The 16,945-nt window shown below is 37.1% G+C and overlaps 1 pseudogene; it reads left to right on the top strand.

Moving 5' to 3' along the window:
* Positions 1 to 2,239: 2,239 nt before the first annotated feature.
* LOC117694919 (uncharacterized) lies at positions 2,240 to 16,466 on the top strand (annotated as a pseudogene).
* Positions 16,467 to 16,945: the final 479 nt, after the last annotated feature.

A 16,945-nucleotide genomic window follows, 5' to 3' on the forward strand; every position in this document is an offset into this window, starting at 1 on the left:
ACTGTATGGTGCTCATGCAGTTCCACCAGGCTAGGATTTCTCTTCCACAGTTTTCTCTCCCCAGACACCAAGTAACCAAGTCATGTGGACTGAAGACAATTCAAGATATTAAACATATTAAATGTATTTCTAGGGAACAGTTAACTTGAATGTAAGTTCAAAAATCAGCAATATGTCTATGATCCAGTGCTGATATCAGATACAAACTTCAAGGACAAATTTCTTTTCAAAGATTTATTCCAGTTTCATGAGGCTAACATGAGGTGTATACATTTGTCAGGGTAAGTCAATACTTCAGAATCAGCTCATGCAGCAGATCCCTGGCAGGTACTCAGTCCATCTAGAAGCATTTGTGGTAGATGATGGAGAGGCCTGACTCCTCATACTCCTGTATGCTGATCCACATATGCTAGAAGGTGTACAATGAGGCCAGGATGGAGCCACCAATCCAGACTGAGTAGCTGTGCTCAGGGGAGCAATGATCTTAATTTTCACTGCGCTGGGTACTAGAGTTGTGATCTCCTTCTGAATCCTAACAGCAATGCCTTGATACATAGTAGTACCACCAGACAGCACTGTATTGATGTACCTTGAAGGTATCCACATCACACTTCATGATGGAGTTGAAGGTGGTTTCATGGATGCCGCAGGACTCCATGCCCAGGAAAAAAGGTTGAAAGAGTGTGTCTGAACAGCAGAATCACTCATTGATGATGGTGGGCTGCCTCTAGTGTCAGGGGCACCAACAATGGAAGGAAAGATGGCTCTATGGGCGTGGTCACCAGCAAAGCCAGCTTTTGCACATGTCAGAGCCATTGTCAACCATGAGTGCCATGATTTCTTCTTCCATTGTGATTGGTGCAGGACTGGGTGACAGAGCCACTAAAAGACATGGAGGATACGCCAGCAAAGGATGAGACTGAGCTCCTACATTTGTTATATCCCATCTTCTATAATGTTTCCTGACTTCGGATGACATCATATAGATGTTCCATTTGTAGCAGGGGATTCAGCCATCACTTACTTATTCCCAGTACTTTGATTAGTTATGAACCTCTTCAGTAATTCACTGCAAAAAAAGCAGTTTTTCTGACCAAAGCTGACAGCAGCACTAATCTATGGACATAAATACAATTATTTAGAAGACATTTTGATGAATATATCATATCCATTTACCAAAAAATTTAAAAAATAAAGTGTGCCTTCTATACCAGGGCCTATGAGCTTCTGAGTCATGAACTTTTAACCAGGCTTACAGTACCAGATGTAGAGTGGGCCCCAGACCCAATCAGAAAGCAATTGTATATTTCCTTAATGGTGAAGCTACTATTGCTCCAGTAGGCACATCTTGTGTGACTGGTCATTATTGCTGTACACAGGCTCTACAGCTGAGTAAGACTGTTGATGATGCATTCCTCCTGTAGTGTAATTAGGGCTGTCCAGTAGGTAGGAAACTTCCAGTCCAGTTCTACATTAATTTCTCCATGTCCTGTCACCAGAACATTTGATGTCTTCAGAGATAAGGTCTTGCCATCTAGTTCTGGTGGGCAGTGACAATGTCTGTATTATTTGGGGGGGGAGCTGAGAACCCCATTATCATTTATTCTTAGGAGATATAGAGCCTTTGGCGTGGGATTTTCATTTAATAACCTGTGATTTCTGAGGGCAGTTTATTCTCCAAATTTTATTTCTAAGTTTTTTTTTTCTTCAGTTTCAGGTCATTACAGAGATAAGAGAGTAAGAAATGCAGAGTCTTTTTATTTTCAAATATTCTACATCATATTTAATTGGAAAAGAGCTACTTTTATCATACCTTACAAATACAGATTACTAAAGGAAAGCATGTTTATATTTATCACTGAAACTTTCCAGCTCTTACGAAAGAAGGGCTTACTTGTAAAAAGGTATATATTGCAAGCACATGTACACACAAACTAAATTGTTACTTTGACTGCCAGTCAGCAAAGTAGTGAAATGTAGCTGAATACAATGTTCACAATAATATTTCTTAACCACATTCAAAGAACAAAGCAGGTGTAGATTCATCTATGATACATTAATCTTTTGAGGAAATACAAGAGTAAAAGGTAAATCAGAGCCCACGAAAAGTCAGAAAATCTCACAAGTTTTAACTCTAAAATGACATAAAATACAAAAGAGACATTTCCAAATGCCTCCAATACAATTTTATGAATTAATTTATTATTTTGTTCTGTGTTGCTGAAGATAAAATTGAGGCATGGGAACCATTATCCATGTCATGGAGAGACCATTGGCAAGTCAGGACTTCAAAGTTATGCTAGTTCCTCCAAGACTTCCTAAATGGCACAGCTTGGAAGCTGAAGGTGGGAGGCAGTGGATTGCAGTTCTGTGTAGACACTCTATTTTCAGCACTAGTTCTGGAGCAAATGTTAATGTCTTTTGTAAAAGTAGGGAGATAAGAAGGTTAAAGTGATATTTTCAACAGCTGAAATGTTTTCTAAAGCTTGAAGTGCATGTGATGGAGACAATAAGAGGCCAAAATCAACCCTGGCAAACCCTCTCTGTGTTGAAATAATATCCTGTAATGTGAAGTAAATAAAACAGAAAATAGAAAGACCTTGATCATCCTTGGCCTGCTGTCTGAAATGAGTTCATTACTTGTTATCGTTTTCTCAAATTAAATAACATACTCAACTTTCTCGGGATAAAGATTATTCCATATTTACCACATTTCCCAGAGATTTCACATCACAAAGCAAGTAGTTTTGTGCTATTTTCCCATTACAAGAAAATTATGAACTTTGTACATCGCTCTCCATTTGTATTCTTTTAAAGTTAACCTTAACCTTGTACATGTTATTTTGTTTTGTGTCCTTGTGACTGGTTTTAATCTTAAATAAAGGGACAAGAAATGCTACATTTTTTTTTCTAAAGGGAAAAATATCTGAGAAACCACGTCAACACACCCAAATATCACAATGGTTTTATTCCACTTCAATAACATCTCCTACTTGTTGGGAGCTTTGATTTGAGCTAACAAGGTTATCAGATTGTGTGTCTATTGTCCTGTTATGTCTTCCTTGGCTGGGATCCTGCAGCAAACACTACGGATGTGATGTTTTGTTCAGACAGCCACCACAAGAGGTAGCTGAAGGAGGGTGTGTGGAGAGTGACAGGGTCACCAAGCTGTCAAGGCCTTCCCAGTGGAGGAGCTGTAGCAAGTGCTGCCTACTACCTTTCTAATCAGTGCTTCAATGTGCTGACCTTAGGGCCAGATCCTGCCAGTGTTCCAGAAACTGGTACTAAGTCTCTATGCTTTGTCTTTTGAAGTGAATTCTGAGTGTAGTCACCAGAAGAAATAAAAGAAAAGAGGGTGAATAGGAAGTGACAAGAGAAACCACTAAATCACGTGTCAAGGTGAAGGAGCTCAGGACTTAGTTCAGCATAGAGCTACTTTGGCTTCAGACTATATTTTCAAATGTTGAAGGGTTCTGACTATTTTGAGATACAATCCCCTGCTCTGAGTAAAAGAGGAGATTCCTAAAACAACTGTGATTTTTATAGTATCAAACAATTCTATTTTTTCCCACTTCCTTCCTTTCTACCTTCCTTTTCTTCTTTACTTCTGTATGTTTTCAAATTTTTAAATATTCATTATTGTTGTCAGTGTGTGTGTGTGTGTGTGTGTGTGTGTGTGTGTGTAGTTCAGAGGACATTTTGCAAGATAAGTCTTTCCTTCTACTCTGGGTTCCAATGGAACTCAAACTCAAAGTGAAACTCATGCTCAGATACTTATGTTTCCATAGCAAGAATTTTCATAATTGAACTGTGTAACTGGCCTCCTTCTGGTTTTCTTGTTTGTTTTGTTGAGACCTGGTCTCATGTCCCCCAGAGTAGCCTCAGATTTGCTTTGTAGACAAGGAAGACAATTCTTGATCCTCCTGCCTCTATCTCACAGGGGCTTTCACCACCAAACCCTGTTTTAAATTTGTTTTTTTTTTCTACTAAGTTAGCTAAATACAACTTGTTAGCATGATATGCCACCTTTGGCTAGAATTTTTCTGTGAACTTACTTTCAAGCAGTTGTTACCTGACGGTGTTTTCTAAACTCATATCGAACTTGTTCTAATGCTTTGCCAAGATCATGGTTACCAGACTACTGACTAAATGAAATGATAATGTAATCTCTGACTTGAGAACCCCAACATAACTGATAATGTATAATAAAAGCCATAATTAGGCTGGGTTTCCCTAAAATTACCCATCGAGTTTCACAGTTAGTGAGGCTCACTGATGAAATTTCTTGTTCATGGAACTAGAGAACAGCTCAGATTTTTAGAGGAATTAAAAACAATGAAAGGGAGCCCACTACCTCTCTTAGCAAGCATCACTAATTGCAAGCAAGATGGTGGGAAAATGTTAGAGCCATGGTCTTCCCTTACTTTCCTTAAAAGTCAATTAATCGGATGAAGAAAGAGAGTGGTTAGGAGGGTTGAAGAGAAAAAACATTGCATATTGGTGCAAATTCTTCTTTTTGAAAGTTACAACATGAAGAATATGCTTGACACTTAGTTCCATAATCCAAATAATAATTTTTCATTGTAAAAAATATGAATAATCAGATGTGGAGGCTGAAGAAATGGCTCAATAATTAAAAGCACTGGTTAGTCTTACAGAGGACCCAGGTCCAAATCCCAGCACAAAACGGAAACGGAGGCTGAAAATTCAGTGACTGAGGAGCTGACACCATTTTCTTGTGTCTGTGGTTATGGTATGTGCATGTGCACAGACATGCATGCAGTCAAATTGCACACATACATCAATAAAAATACGTGTTTCTAAATTGAACCATGATTTATGGGAGGATTGATGTATGTAAATTGTTTACATTGAAAGAAACAAATAAATATGTATGCAGCTGAAACTCTTCTGAGATGTTATAAATTTTGAAAAATCTTTTAAAAACTAACCTCAGACGTCTATGGAAATCAAATCTATAAGAAATATCTTTGAGAAAAATATTATTCTATATTTTATTCATTTTATTCTTCTTTCATTCAAATACATCCTGTCTTTGTTGCAACTGTATAAGAAAATTTGCAGCCTTGCAGCATCCTCATGAATGACAGGAGCATTTAGTCTAAATCCAAAATACAAGCTTTTATTTAGTAGAGACATCAAACCCTGCTGGACAGCTGAACGTTACAGTTCCTTTTTAGCCTTAGGCAGTAAAACAGGATCTTTAGAAGGACTAAAATTGTCACCAGGCACCTAAGAGATGTCTCTTTTATTCAAACCCAGGGTCAACTTCACTCATCTTGGAAGAATTTAAAAACAACTTCTTCTTCTTCTTCTTCTTCTTCTTCTTCTTCTTCTTCTTCTTCTTCTTCTTCTTCTTCTTCTTCTTCTTCTTCTTCTTCTTCTTTTTCTTCTTCTTCTCCTCCTCCTCCTCCTCTCCTCTTCTCTCTCTCTCTCTCTCTCTCTCTCTCTCTCTCTCTCTCTCTCTCTCTCTCTCTCTCTCACACACACACACACACACAGAATTGCCCATAGGGAGCAAAAAGAGGCAAAGAATTCTGAATACCAAGAACTAACTTTATGTGAGATGATTACAGCCTTTAAAATATAAAGGGCAGTAGGGCAAATTCCAGTTACTTCAATGAAAAAGAACTGTAATAAGCCCCAGCAAGTCAATTTTTTAGGTTTCTCCATCAACTAGAAATGCCTATCAAGGTGTTCTTCCACTCAGATCATTATAAACTGTGACAATGATACCAGTGAACCTAAGGTTCTGAAACATGCTGAAAGCCTTTCCAAATCTGCCTCCCCCCGAAAAAAAACTGGAATCACTTCAGAATCATTTGAACATTGGACCCATTTCATAACATGTAAATGCTTTTAAAAAGAAAGTTTTGAAAATGTAGCACAAAATATACATTCTTCAGTTTTAGAGTAATTTGTAAATATATTTAATGTTGAAGTTCTTCTCAGACTACAGCACAAATTTACTGAGCATCTACAGAGACAGTGTTTCATGTTGTTTATAAACCACATAAAATAAAGAAAAGAATGAGAGTTTCCAGGACAGAAAAATGTATGCAGAGTGAACCACAATAGACAATTCTTTTTCAAAGTGTATTAAAATATACATAGAACAGTGGTGCAGAATACCATAAGTGAATTATCTAGAACATTTTCAAATATCACTAGTAAACATTCGCAGCACTGGTGATGCTGCAGTACCACATATCCAGCACTTGTGATGCTGCAGTACCTCACAAAGAAACAATTGTAACCACTCCAGTGTTTCAATTTTGCCCTGATAGCAAATCTATTTATTGGAAATTTGTTTTGATTACTTTTCTTGGTGATGTGATCAAATACATGACAGAAGCAATTTAAGGGAGCAGAGATTTATTTTGGCTCACAGTTTAGAGGGCTTAGTCTATCATGACTAAGAAAGGCTCCATCTGTTACAATGGGAGTTTGTGGCATGGTTTACCCATAGTTTTTATGGATCAAGAAGCAGAAATTGTCAGCTGGAAGTGGCATTGGGTTACAATAGTCAAAGGCCTATTTCAAGTGACTCACTTTCACCAGCCATGCCTCCTTCCCCAGAGATTCTACATCCTTCTAAACCAACCCTATCAGCTGGTAACCTAAACATGTAAATACATGAACCCCTTGGGGTCCTTTCACATCCAAACCCTAACGCTTAGTTATGCCATGTGGCTAAAGCCTTTCTATCTCTTAGTTGGTACTGACAGCAAGAAGATATCAGAGGCAAATAACATTGTTTCTTTCCAAAGATTATTTTTATTAGTTGTCTTAGCAGGTAGTCTCAATACATGTGAACAATTAAACCTTCTTAAAGCTGTAAACTCTAAAACAGCCTTCCCAGTTGGAAGAAGGTCTACCTCAGTTACTAGAAGTCTCTTTTATTCCTTTCTAGAATATTACTTTGAGTATTCAAGAGGCAAATAAGTTTATATATACTTCATTTTTGCTACTCTGTACTCATGCACATATATCATATATCATATTATATATCGTATCATATCATATGCTTAGTTGTACTTCTATTGATTTCTCATAATATATCAACCTCCCAGGTACAGGGAAATCTGCAAAAGGGGGGCTTAGAAAGAATGTAAAACCCTGCAGATAAGTAGAGCTATGTAATGCTGACTTCTGAACATGCCACAGCTATTGTACACCTCAACACATAGCATCTATGGTTACTGGCACAAGATTTGCACAAGATCAAGTAAATCAAAATTTCAGCAGGAATGTGGAAGGGAAACCCCTCAGCCTCACCCATATACAAGGAGCTATATTGTTGATGGCTATTGAGATTGGAATATTTACTTCCCTGTGGGGACACAGACCTTGGTAGGTTGCTCATACCCTAGTGAATGGTCATATAACCATGTGCATATGGGCAGCACTAATTGGACTTGGGTCTTTATTAAGAATAAAAATAAAAAGTAAAAAGAAGATGTAAAGCTTTGATGGTGGGACCGAGATGGAGAACACTGGGGAAGGAGAGGAGAGAGATAGTGGTGCATGGGTATGATCAATGTACATTTCATAGTAACATGAAACTTTGAAAGACTAAGGAGTATTAGATCAGACATTATTTATTATGCATTGAGTTGTATACATTAGCACAAAGAAATCTAAGTGTTTCATTAATAATGGTATTTAGGGAATTAAACAAAATATTTTACTTATGAACTATAGGCATGGTATTTGCCATATATGTGTTTCTTTGTTCAAGAAGTTAGGAGTATGAAAATCCTGCCATCAACGATGTGGTTTTGTTCCACTTACTGTATTTATTTCTCAAGCTTCATTGATACTTATACCAGGGATTAAGTGATGGCTATTAAATAATGACACTGCCTCACACTTATATTTTATTATACAAATAATAGATAGTAAATATGTAAAGGTATTATCACCTATGTGTTTTATTAGGCAAGACTTTAAGGGTTTGGCAAAGTATTCATATGTTAAAATAAAAAAATAGTGTAACAATAATGACAATATTTTTTAGGCATTTCAACTGAAAGAAACTGTGTATACACTATGGGCAATGCCAAAACCTGAGCCTTATGGATGGTTGTGAAAAGCAGGTTGAGCAGGCTATAAGGAGAAGACCAGAAAGCAATGTTCTTCCATGGCTTCTGCTTTGTTCAGTTCTTGCCTCCAGACATCTGGATTATTATTTGATGATGCACTGTGATTTGAAAGAATGAGTGAAATAAACTTTTTGCTCTTCAAGTTACTTTGTGCCATGACATTTTATCACAGCAATAGAAACCTGAACTAAGACAGTCATGTTTAAGGTAAAACACAGAAAGAGAAGAGGAAGACTTGTTTGTAATCAAAACAAAATCTCCTAGGAGCTCAGCAATTACAACTTCTAATAACTAATCTGTGTCTATGTCCAAGAGACTTATAGAAGGCCAGGTATCCCCAAACTCTCTAAAAAGATGCTTGGCTTTTATTGTGGAACATCACTTTTCCCTTTCTACTGTGTAAATAATTCTTTTCTCTTTTAAAAATAATTTTCTTTGTTATGGCCATCAGATATTACAGTGGCTATTTGATATATGACATGAAAAGTAAATTTCTCTTTTGAAGACTTTTTGAAGACTCACACACACAGGGAGGTTTAGCACATTGGTCCTTTAAGGATATATCTATTCACAGGAAACACCATTGCTCACAATCTACAATTATGCCTTGGTAGCCGTGGAAACATTAGAAGTTTTAGCCTTGTTAGTTTATCTTAACAGTTGACAGCTACTAACAGTTGAACTTCTTACAGAAGTCAAAGAGGCAAGTATTTTATATTTTTCATTAACTGTGTTCACTTTCATAGGACACAGTAGATCAGAGAAAGCCTTTGATATATGATTAGGTGAGTGTAAATTCTGCTGAATATCCTAAGTGCTTGGTAGCCCAGGGTATTGCTACAAGGTCTCAAGGTTTTATAGTGTCCATTGCATCTGTGAAACTTCCTGATGCTGATTATATAAATTAGCTTTTCTGTGTTATTTGACTGTCTATTAAATGGGGATAATTGTGCCCTTACTCGAGGCCTGAGCAGGTCTGCAAGTCATTTACCACAATAGACCAAGCAACAGTAGGACCTAGCAGAGGCATTGCCTTGCCAGCCTCAGCACCCTGGAGTCTTGGAGCTAAGAAGAATGGACTGCCTGCTGAGCTAGCCTTGACACCTTCCAGACTGCTATCTCCTTACCCAGCCCCTGGGCTGAACCTAGAAGAGACTCTGGGGGGGGGGGGTCCCCTTTATATGTGAAAGCAAAATATTAAACTTTGGGCCTTGATCAGAATACTTTGTCTTGGTCCCACGTTTCTCTTGCCCTCCATTCCCGTTCATTCCCAGGCTTCCTCTCAGCTGAACCCAGTAACCTGTAGCTGCAAGTGGCTACAAAATGGCTCCTCACTGTGGGGCCTAAGATGAGAAGACCAGCAGAGGAACACTGTCGTGCTGGAGCTCCACGGAAAATGAAAGAAAAAGTAGAGTATCCGGAGCACTAGATAAACAAGGAACAGCACTGATGCTAGCTAAGTTATGGCTGTGTTTACAGAAAGTGCGCTTAAGGTGGATACTGGTCTAGAATTGAGTGAGCATTGACCCGATGCTAAACTCAGCTAGGGAGGTGACAGTGAGTTGGGGATAGCAGAATATTGGGCAAGCCTAAGAGTGGCCTCAGACGAGAGGAACGGGGTTTTAAAAAATTTGAAAACAAAAAGGGCAGAGCACTGAGTAGTATCCATAATTCTGTCTTGTTTGCTTGTCCTTAGCATGTCAATGTCCACATGTCTCATTGTGTGTTTTTTGTTCACGTGTCTCATTGTGTGAATGATTGATGGTCTATGTTTTGTGGTGTTCTATGTTTAATGTTCAAAAGATCATTAAAATTGATTGATCCAACCCTTGGTCTAGTTTAACTTGGTTTTCAGAGGCAGTTTTAATATGCAGAGCAGCAGTTGGCAGTTCAATTGTGAGTTTGAGATTTTTTTGATTTGCCCATGTTTATAGAAAAAAAAATACAGCACGTAGAGTTATATTAAAATTTAAAAAAACATTGCAGGGCAGTACAGGCCTAGCCAGGCCTCAGAGAACAGGCCAAGATTAAGAACATTTGATATTTACAACAGTCTGTGGGCTGAGAATTATGATTATGCTGCAGACATTAAAATTATGCCTACTTCCCTCCATGACATTACCTGCCAACAACAACAACAAAATTGTTCAATTTGTTTTGGTTACTTTGGGTCCGCTTTCTTCCAAAGTTGTTAAAAATGAGATGCTTTTGGTTCCTTTAATGTATATAACAACATTTAGAGGACAAGGTTGCCTTCAACTTGGCCTTTATCTGATACTCTTACTCAGCTAAAAAAAAAAAATTGGTTATTGAATTAATCCAAAAGAAAGTTCAAACTTAAGATTTATACAGCCTGACTTGCCTACTCCAGCTGCCATTCCAGTAAATACATATAGAATTATTATAGATCTAGAAGATGTTTTTATACCATCCCTTTATATTCCTGGTAAAGGTGGGAGGTTTACATTCAATAAATTTATTAGTAATTTTTGAGAACCCATGAAGTGATAATTGTTAGAAATGTTTGCCTCAAAGAATGGTTAATTGCTTATATATATATATATATATATATATATATATATATATATTATTGTTATTGCTTTAGTACAAAAATTAAGAGTTTAAATATTTTAGTGTATATTATTCATTGTGTGATACTTTGTTAGCGGATTTCTCTAAATGAGTTTTTCTGCAAGCCTTTAATCCAATATAACGAGCTTTAAAAATTTTGGAGTACTTGTTGCTCCAGAAAAGATTCAAAGACAGTATATTTTCAATATTTGAGACCTCAGTTATATCTTAAACAGATTGTGCCACAGAAAATTCTAATAAAAATACATAGTTGCGGCTAGAGAGATGGCTCAGCCATTAAAGGCTAGACTTATAATTAAAAATATAAGAATTGAATTCCCAGCAACCACATGGTGGCTCACAACCATTTGTGGTGGAATCTATCACCCTCTTCTGGCTTGTAAGTGCACATGCAAAAAGAAAATGGTTTGCTTTTAATCTTGATTTGCCTTTAATAATTTTTAAAAGTTGTTAAGAGATATTAACTGGCTAAAATCTCATCTTAAGCTTACTATAGGAGGATTTAAACCTCTGTTTGATATGCTCAAGGGGATGCAAGTCCTAATTCCCCTTGACAATTAACTATAAAGGAGAGATAGCTTTGCTGAAAATAAAGTAAGCTGTTAGTTATCAACAGATAAATTATATAGACTATAATAAATTGTTGGCTGTTTGTGTTATTACTACTCATATGCCCACAGCAGCCCTTTGGAAAAAGAAACCATTAATGTGGATTAATCTTTCTTCATTTACAAATAAAATTTAAACATCCTATTATAAAATTATAATTCTGTTAATACAAGATTATATGATAAAATCCTAAAAGCATTTTGGATAAAAGGTTTATTCCTTATTCCAAATAACAATTAAATCGGTTATTGACAAATAATGATATTTGGCCTATAACATGGCAAACTTTTTAGACAAATTTGATGATCATTTGTTACAGTTTTTCTCTATGCATGTTTTTATATTTCCTAAAATTTACTATGCATATAGCCCATAGAAAAGATGTTTGCTATATTTACTATATTTACAGATGCCTCATCTATTGAGAAGACAGTATATGTAATTAAATGACATGTTTATTTACTTGAGTTTCCATTGCTTCAACACAAATAATTAAATTATGTGTTGTAGCCACTATTTAAAATGCTGAGAAATCAAGCTTTCAATTTATATACTCATAGCCAGTATATGGCTCATGATTTATAATTGCTTAAAATTGTTCCTTTCTTTAGATATAGCTAATTCTCAAATTTTATTTATAAAAATGCAACTTAGGAAACATGTACTATTTCGTAACTTTATAAGACATTTAAAAGCTCATTTGATTGTCTGAACCCCAGGACAATGCCAGAGCAGATTTATATACTAGACATATTCTAGGCCTTTCAAAAATAATTGGCCATACAGTCTTATTCTTTACAACATCTAAAGAGTAATAGCTTAAGACAACAATTTGGCATTTCTAAAAAGTGTGCAAGTTAAATTGCAAAATCTTGTTCTCAATATCTTCAATTTTTTCATAATGGTGTTAAGCCTTGAGGACTTATACATAATCAATTTTGACAAATAGATATTACTCATTTTTGATTTAAAAAAATTAAAATATGTACATGTGACTTGACACCTTTTAGACCTTTTAGTTGCAACTACTTTAACAAGAGAAGCAACTAAAATATAATTAGTTATTGCCTATATTATTTTCCTGTACTTGGTGTTCCATATCAGACTAAGATAAATAATGGAACTGGCAATTACAGTCAAACATTTGAGATGTTTGTTGACAATTTAATATTACTGATATTTCCTTATTATCCTCAAGGACAAGAAATTGTGAAAGAGAGATTATGAAACTTTAAAATAATATCTTCATAACTCTCCGAGTGTGGAAAAAGCAGTTAATGATGCTTCTTCCCTGGTTTTACAAGTAATTCTTAAAAAATGGCTTTTTTAAACTAGAAAGGGGGAATTATACCCCACAAGGTCACCAAAAGCACACCTTGCTTTTGTTTTATTTGTTTTAAATTTTTTGCAAGCTGATGCTAAAGGTCAGTCTGCAGCGGATCGCCACTGGCATCCAGTTACATCTAGCTCATTTGCCAGGGTCTTGTGGAGAGACCCCTTAACTGATACTTTGTGTGATCCTGATCCTGTTTTAATTTGGGGTCGTGGGTCAGTCAACATTTTTTCCGAAAAAGAGAATGGAGCCTGATGGCTGCCTAAAAGATTGGTCCTCAAGTGGACACAGATCTTGAGCCTAATAATTATGATTCTAATGATGAAGATGGCTCAAAGTCAGCCAGCTGATTTAACAGTCTCCACTCTTACTGGAGAGTAAGTAATTTTTACTAAGCCACCCACCTGGTGGCCAGACTTTGTGTCTGATCCCTGCTAATTAGCAGTTGGATTAGATACTGAAATACTTCTACTTCCAACCTTATTTTCTACATTGCTTGGATAATCATGTTGCTTTTAACCTTTGAACCTTATATTTTAAGCAGATTGATTGCCCTCACACAGGATCGCTCTCAGCAAGCTCAACTAATCATCCTGGCAGTTACACATCACTGTGAAGAACTGCATCTAATACTTGCCCACAGGTCCTTTGGTCTGAATTTGGTCTTGGTCTAAAGAGTGAGCCAATGATGGCTGGTTAGTCAATGATGGGTAAGAGTGTTTTGAGCTCCTATAAACCTAAGACAGAGGCATACATCATTATGCTATGTATGTTTTCCTCAATGACAGGTAATTATAGGAGTAATTTTTAGCTCCTGTAAACCTAAGGCAGAGGCATACATCAATATGCTATATGTGATTTCCTAAATATAGGAAATATATAGGTAATATAGGAGTAATATAAATGCCAACCTAAGCCAAGCACAGTCACCCAGCCACTGGAGACCCTAGATGGGATGGAATATTGTGCCCCGTCCAGATATTGGCACTGCCATCTTAAAAAATTAAGGGGGGAACTGTGTCTTTCCTCCAGGCCTGAGAAGGCCTGCAAGTCATTTACCTCAATAGACCAAGCAACAGTAGGATCTAGGAGAGGCATTGCCTTGCCAGCCTCGGCGCCCTGGAGTCTGCTACCGAGCTAAGAAGAATGGACTGACTGCCTGCTGAGCTAGCCTTGATACCTTCCAGACTGCTATCTCCTTACCCAGCCCCTGGGCTGAACTGAGAAGAGACTCTGGGGGTGGGGCTTCCCCTTTATATGTGAAAGCAAAATATTAAACTTTGGGCCTTGATCAGAATACTTTGTCTTGGTTCCATGTTTCTCTTGCCCTCCATTCCCGTTCATTCCCAGGCTTCCTCTCAGGTGAACCCGGTAACCCGTAGCTGCAGGCAGCTACAGATAATAGTATGGCTATCATTGGGTGGTCAATAGTATCAGATGTGCTAACACCCCTGAAATGTTTAAATGAGACTCAAACAAAATAAAGCACAAGAGAGTAATGGAAAGGTTTGTGAGAGCTGGGCACTGGAAAGATGTTTTGAGCTAATGTATCTGCCTAACAGAACTTCTTGTCCTCAAGGTGGTGTTTCCTGTCTTCTCATGACTCCCTCTATTGTCAACATTTCCTGTAACTAAGATCATTTACAATGATCCTGTTGACTTCTAAATAGATTTCCTCACCTGTAACATACAATGGTGAAAACTTAAAACGATTTATATGGAGGCTTTCAAATTGGGTCTTTATGAAACATATATATCTACTTAATGGTTTTCAGACATGGGCAGCACTAAATCCTGCAAGGCTAGTGCTCTTCCTGAGCATACATACATACATACACACACACACACACACACACACACACACACACATCCCTATCCTGTTTACAATTTTTTTCAAACCACACTGTTCCTGCAGTCTACTGCTTCAGATCTGCCTTGGCAAGGAGGAGCTCATGGACAAGAGACAAAGGTCAGGGGACAGGGGACAGGGGACAGGGGACAGGGGACAGGGGGTGAGACGGGGGTGTTACCAAGCCACCATAATGTGCAAACCCATCTTGCTGATGTAATTCCTTTCTGCTAGATAACAGTGCAGTTCCTCGGGACATGAGATTTTCATGAGCATTAAAGCTATATCCAAAGATTTGAACTAAGAAAATTACCAAAGATGTTGTCTCATAGGGTCAATATGGAGTACAAGGCTTGTGTCAAAGACTTCTGTCAGGATATTTTTTGTTTCACTGAAAGAAAGCCAATTATATAAATGTGAAAATTTGAGTAAGATATAGGTAATAATAGGATATTTCTGTGATTCTACCTATGTTACACATAGATTTTGGATATGGTGTACAAAGAAAATAATTCAGGGTCTTACACATGTTAAGCAATCACTGTACCACTGCAATATTCCCAGCCTGGTTACCTATAGATTTTGAAGGTCATTTATACTGTGGCTTTATTTTTAAAAATATGTTTGGCTTTCTTCAGAAAAGTGCACATTTCAGAAACATGTACAAAGAAGAATGATAGTGTATGCTACCCAGTTGATCTACTTAGGGTTCCTTTTATGAATCTTATGCTCACATTTCTCTTAGTACATACACAAACATACTTATATATGTCAAGGATATTATTATTTTGACATAAATGGGTTTCTTTCAGCAGGTCCCATAGAAGAGTTCAATTTGTAATAGATATGAAATGTTCTGCTATAATTCTTTAGAAATGACAATTTGAGTATTGCTTTGCTTATTGCTTTAAGTTATTAATGATGTTGATATACTGCAAACAAAGCTGCAATAAATATCATCTTATATATCATATTGCAAAGTCTTATCTCACTCTTAATTTCAAGTATTGAAATTCCTAGTCCACAAGTTCAAACATTTTAGTATTTGACATATATTACATAATTATAGTAATTACATCTGCCACATTAGTAAACTTCTAAGCTTATTATATTTTTACCTACAGTGTGTAGAACCCCAATACATACATAGACCACATAAATACAAATTTGAGACAGCAGGGACATGGTATAAGCACTTGGTGGTCTATAAAACATAACTCATTCTGTTTCCCTCTTCCTTTGTGTTCCTGGCTTGACTCTATGCCTCTTAAATTCCATCTTCAGGTTTGCTGTGGAAAACAAATGTATCTTCAGACTGAGTGGACTCATTTGCAGCCTAACATCTTTGGTGTTTGAAATAATCCTTGCAAGCAGCCAATGCTGGCATCTGTGGGAATTTGACAATAAGATTTTATAGTTCGTGTTTTTTGAACTCTGGGACTCTTATTACCCTTAAGCATTTAACATCTCTGGGTCTATGATTCAGATTCTGGTGCACAGCCCTATCAATTCTACATGGACCATTTTACCTGAATTCCAGTATGCACAGACACTGATAATATGGGCCATTTTGTTGAAACCTGCAGTCCTAATTTTCAGTGCAATGGCCATTAAGATTGGCTACATGAAAAACTCATTTGTTAAGGCACAGATATTTTTGTACAAGATCTCTGCCTTAACTTTGTGTATTAGCAGCCTCTGCACATTTGTTTCTGTGAGCTGGGACCATGTTGTAGACCTTTATGGCCAAACCACACTTGATTTTCCACCCAGCTTTCCTGTTAAGAAAGATGCTCTTATAAAGAAACACTATACTGCTGTATTCCCAATAGGGGTCCTGACAGCTACTATGTCACTCTTTGGTGTGATTATGTTCCTCTTTGAGATGAGCTCTTTGAAACCACAGAGTGAGGTGGAGGCCCAGTATGCTTCAAGACCGATCAATCAAAAGGCATGAGGCTAGGGCTCCAGCATCTGCCAGAAGGTTTCTTAAAGAACTTTCTGTATGCACACATTACTAATGCACTCATCAACGTATTCCAAATAAAGCATCAACTTGGTTTCTCTGTGTGTTTCTCAAGCTTGTGTCCCCCACTACTTGTCAGATGTGTTCCTTTCTTTAAAGGTTTTCACATTTGAAAGTCTGCCAGCCACAATCATATGTTCAGATACTGCCAACAATCTATGGCAGGCAAAAGTAGTTGTGAAACGCAAACAGCATGAATCAAAAGGACTGACACCACAGGGAGGGGTTGCAGTTAAACTGAGAAATAACACAAGAATCTAATCATGGGTTGGAAACAAATTAAGTCCTGGTATGTTGTGAGTGTGAAGCAGAACTTCTTATCCCTGTCGCTGCTAAATATTTTGTGTGGTTTCTTTAGGTAGGAAGGCCAATCTGCACATTAAAGATACTGAGTGGCTATATCCTCTCCT

This window comes from Arvicanthis niloticus, chromosome X (genome assembly GCF_011762505.2).
Source record: "Arvicanthis niloticus isolate mArvNil1 chromosome X, mArvNil1.pat.X, whole genome shotgun sequence".
NCBI lineage: Eukaryota > Metazoa > Chordata > Mammalia > Rodentia > Muridae > Arvicanthis > Arvicanthis niloticus.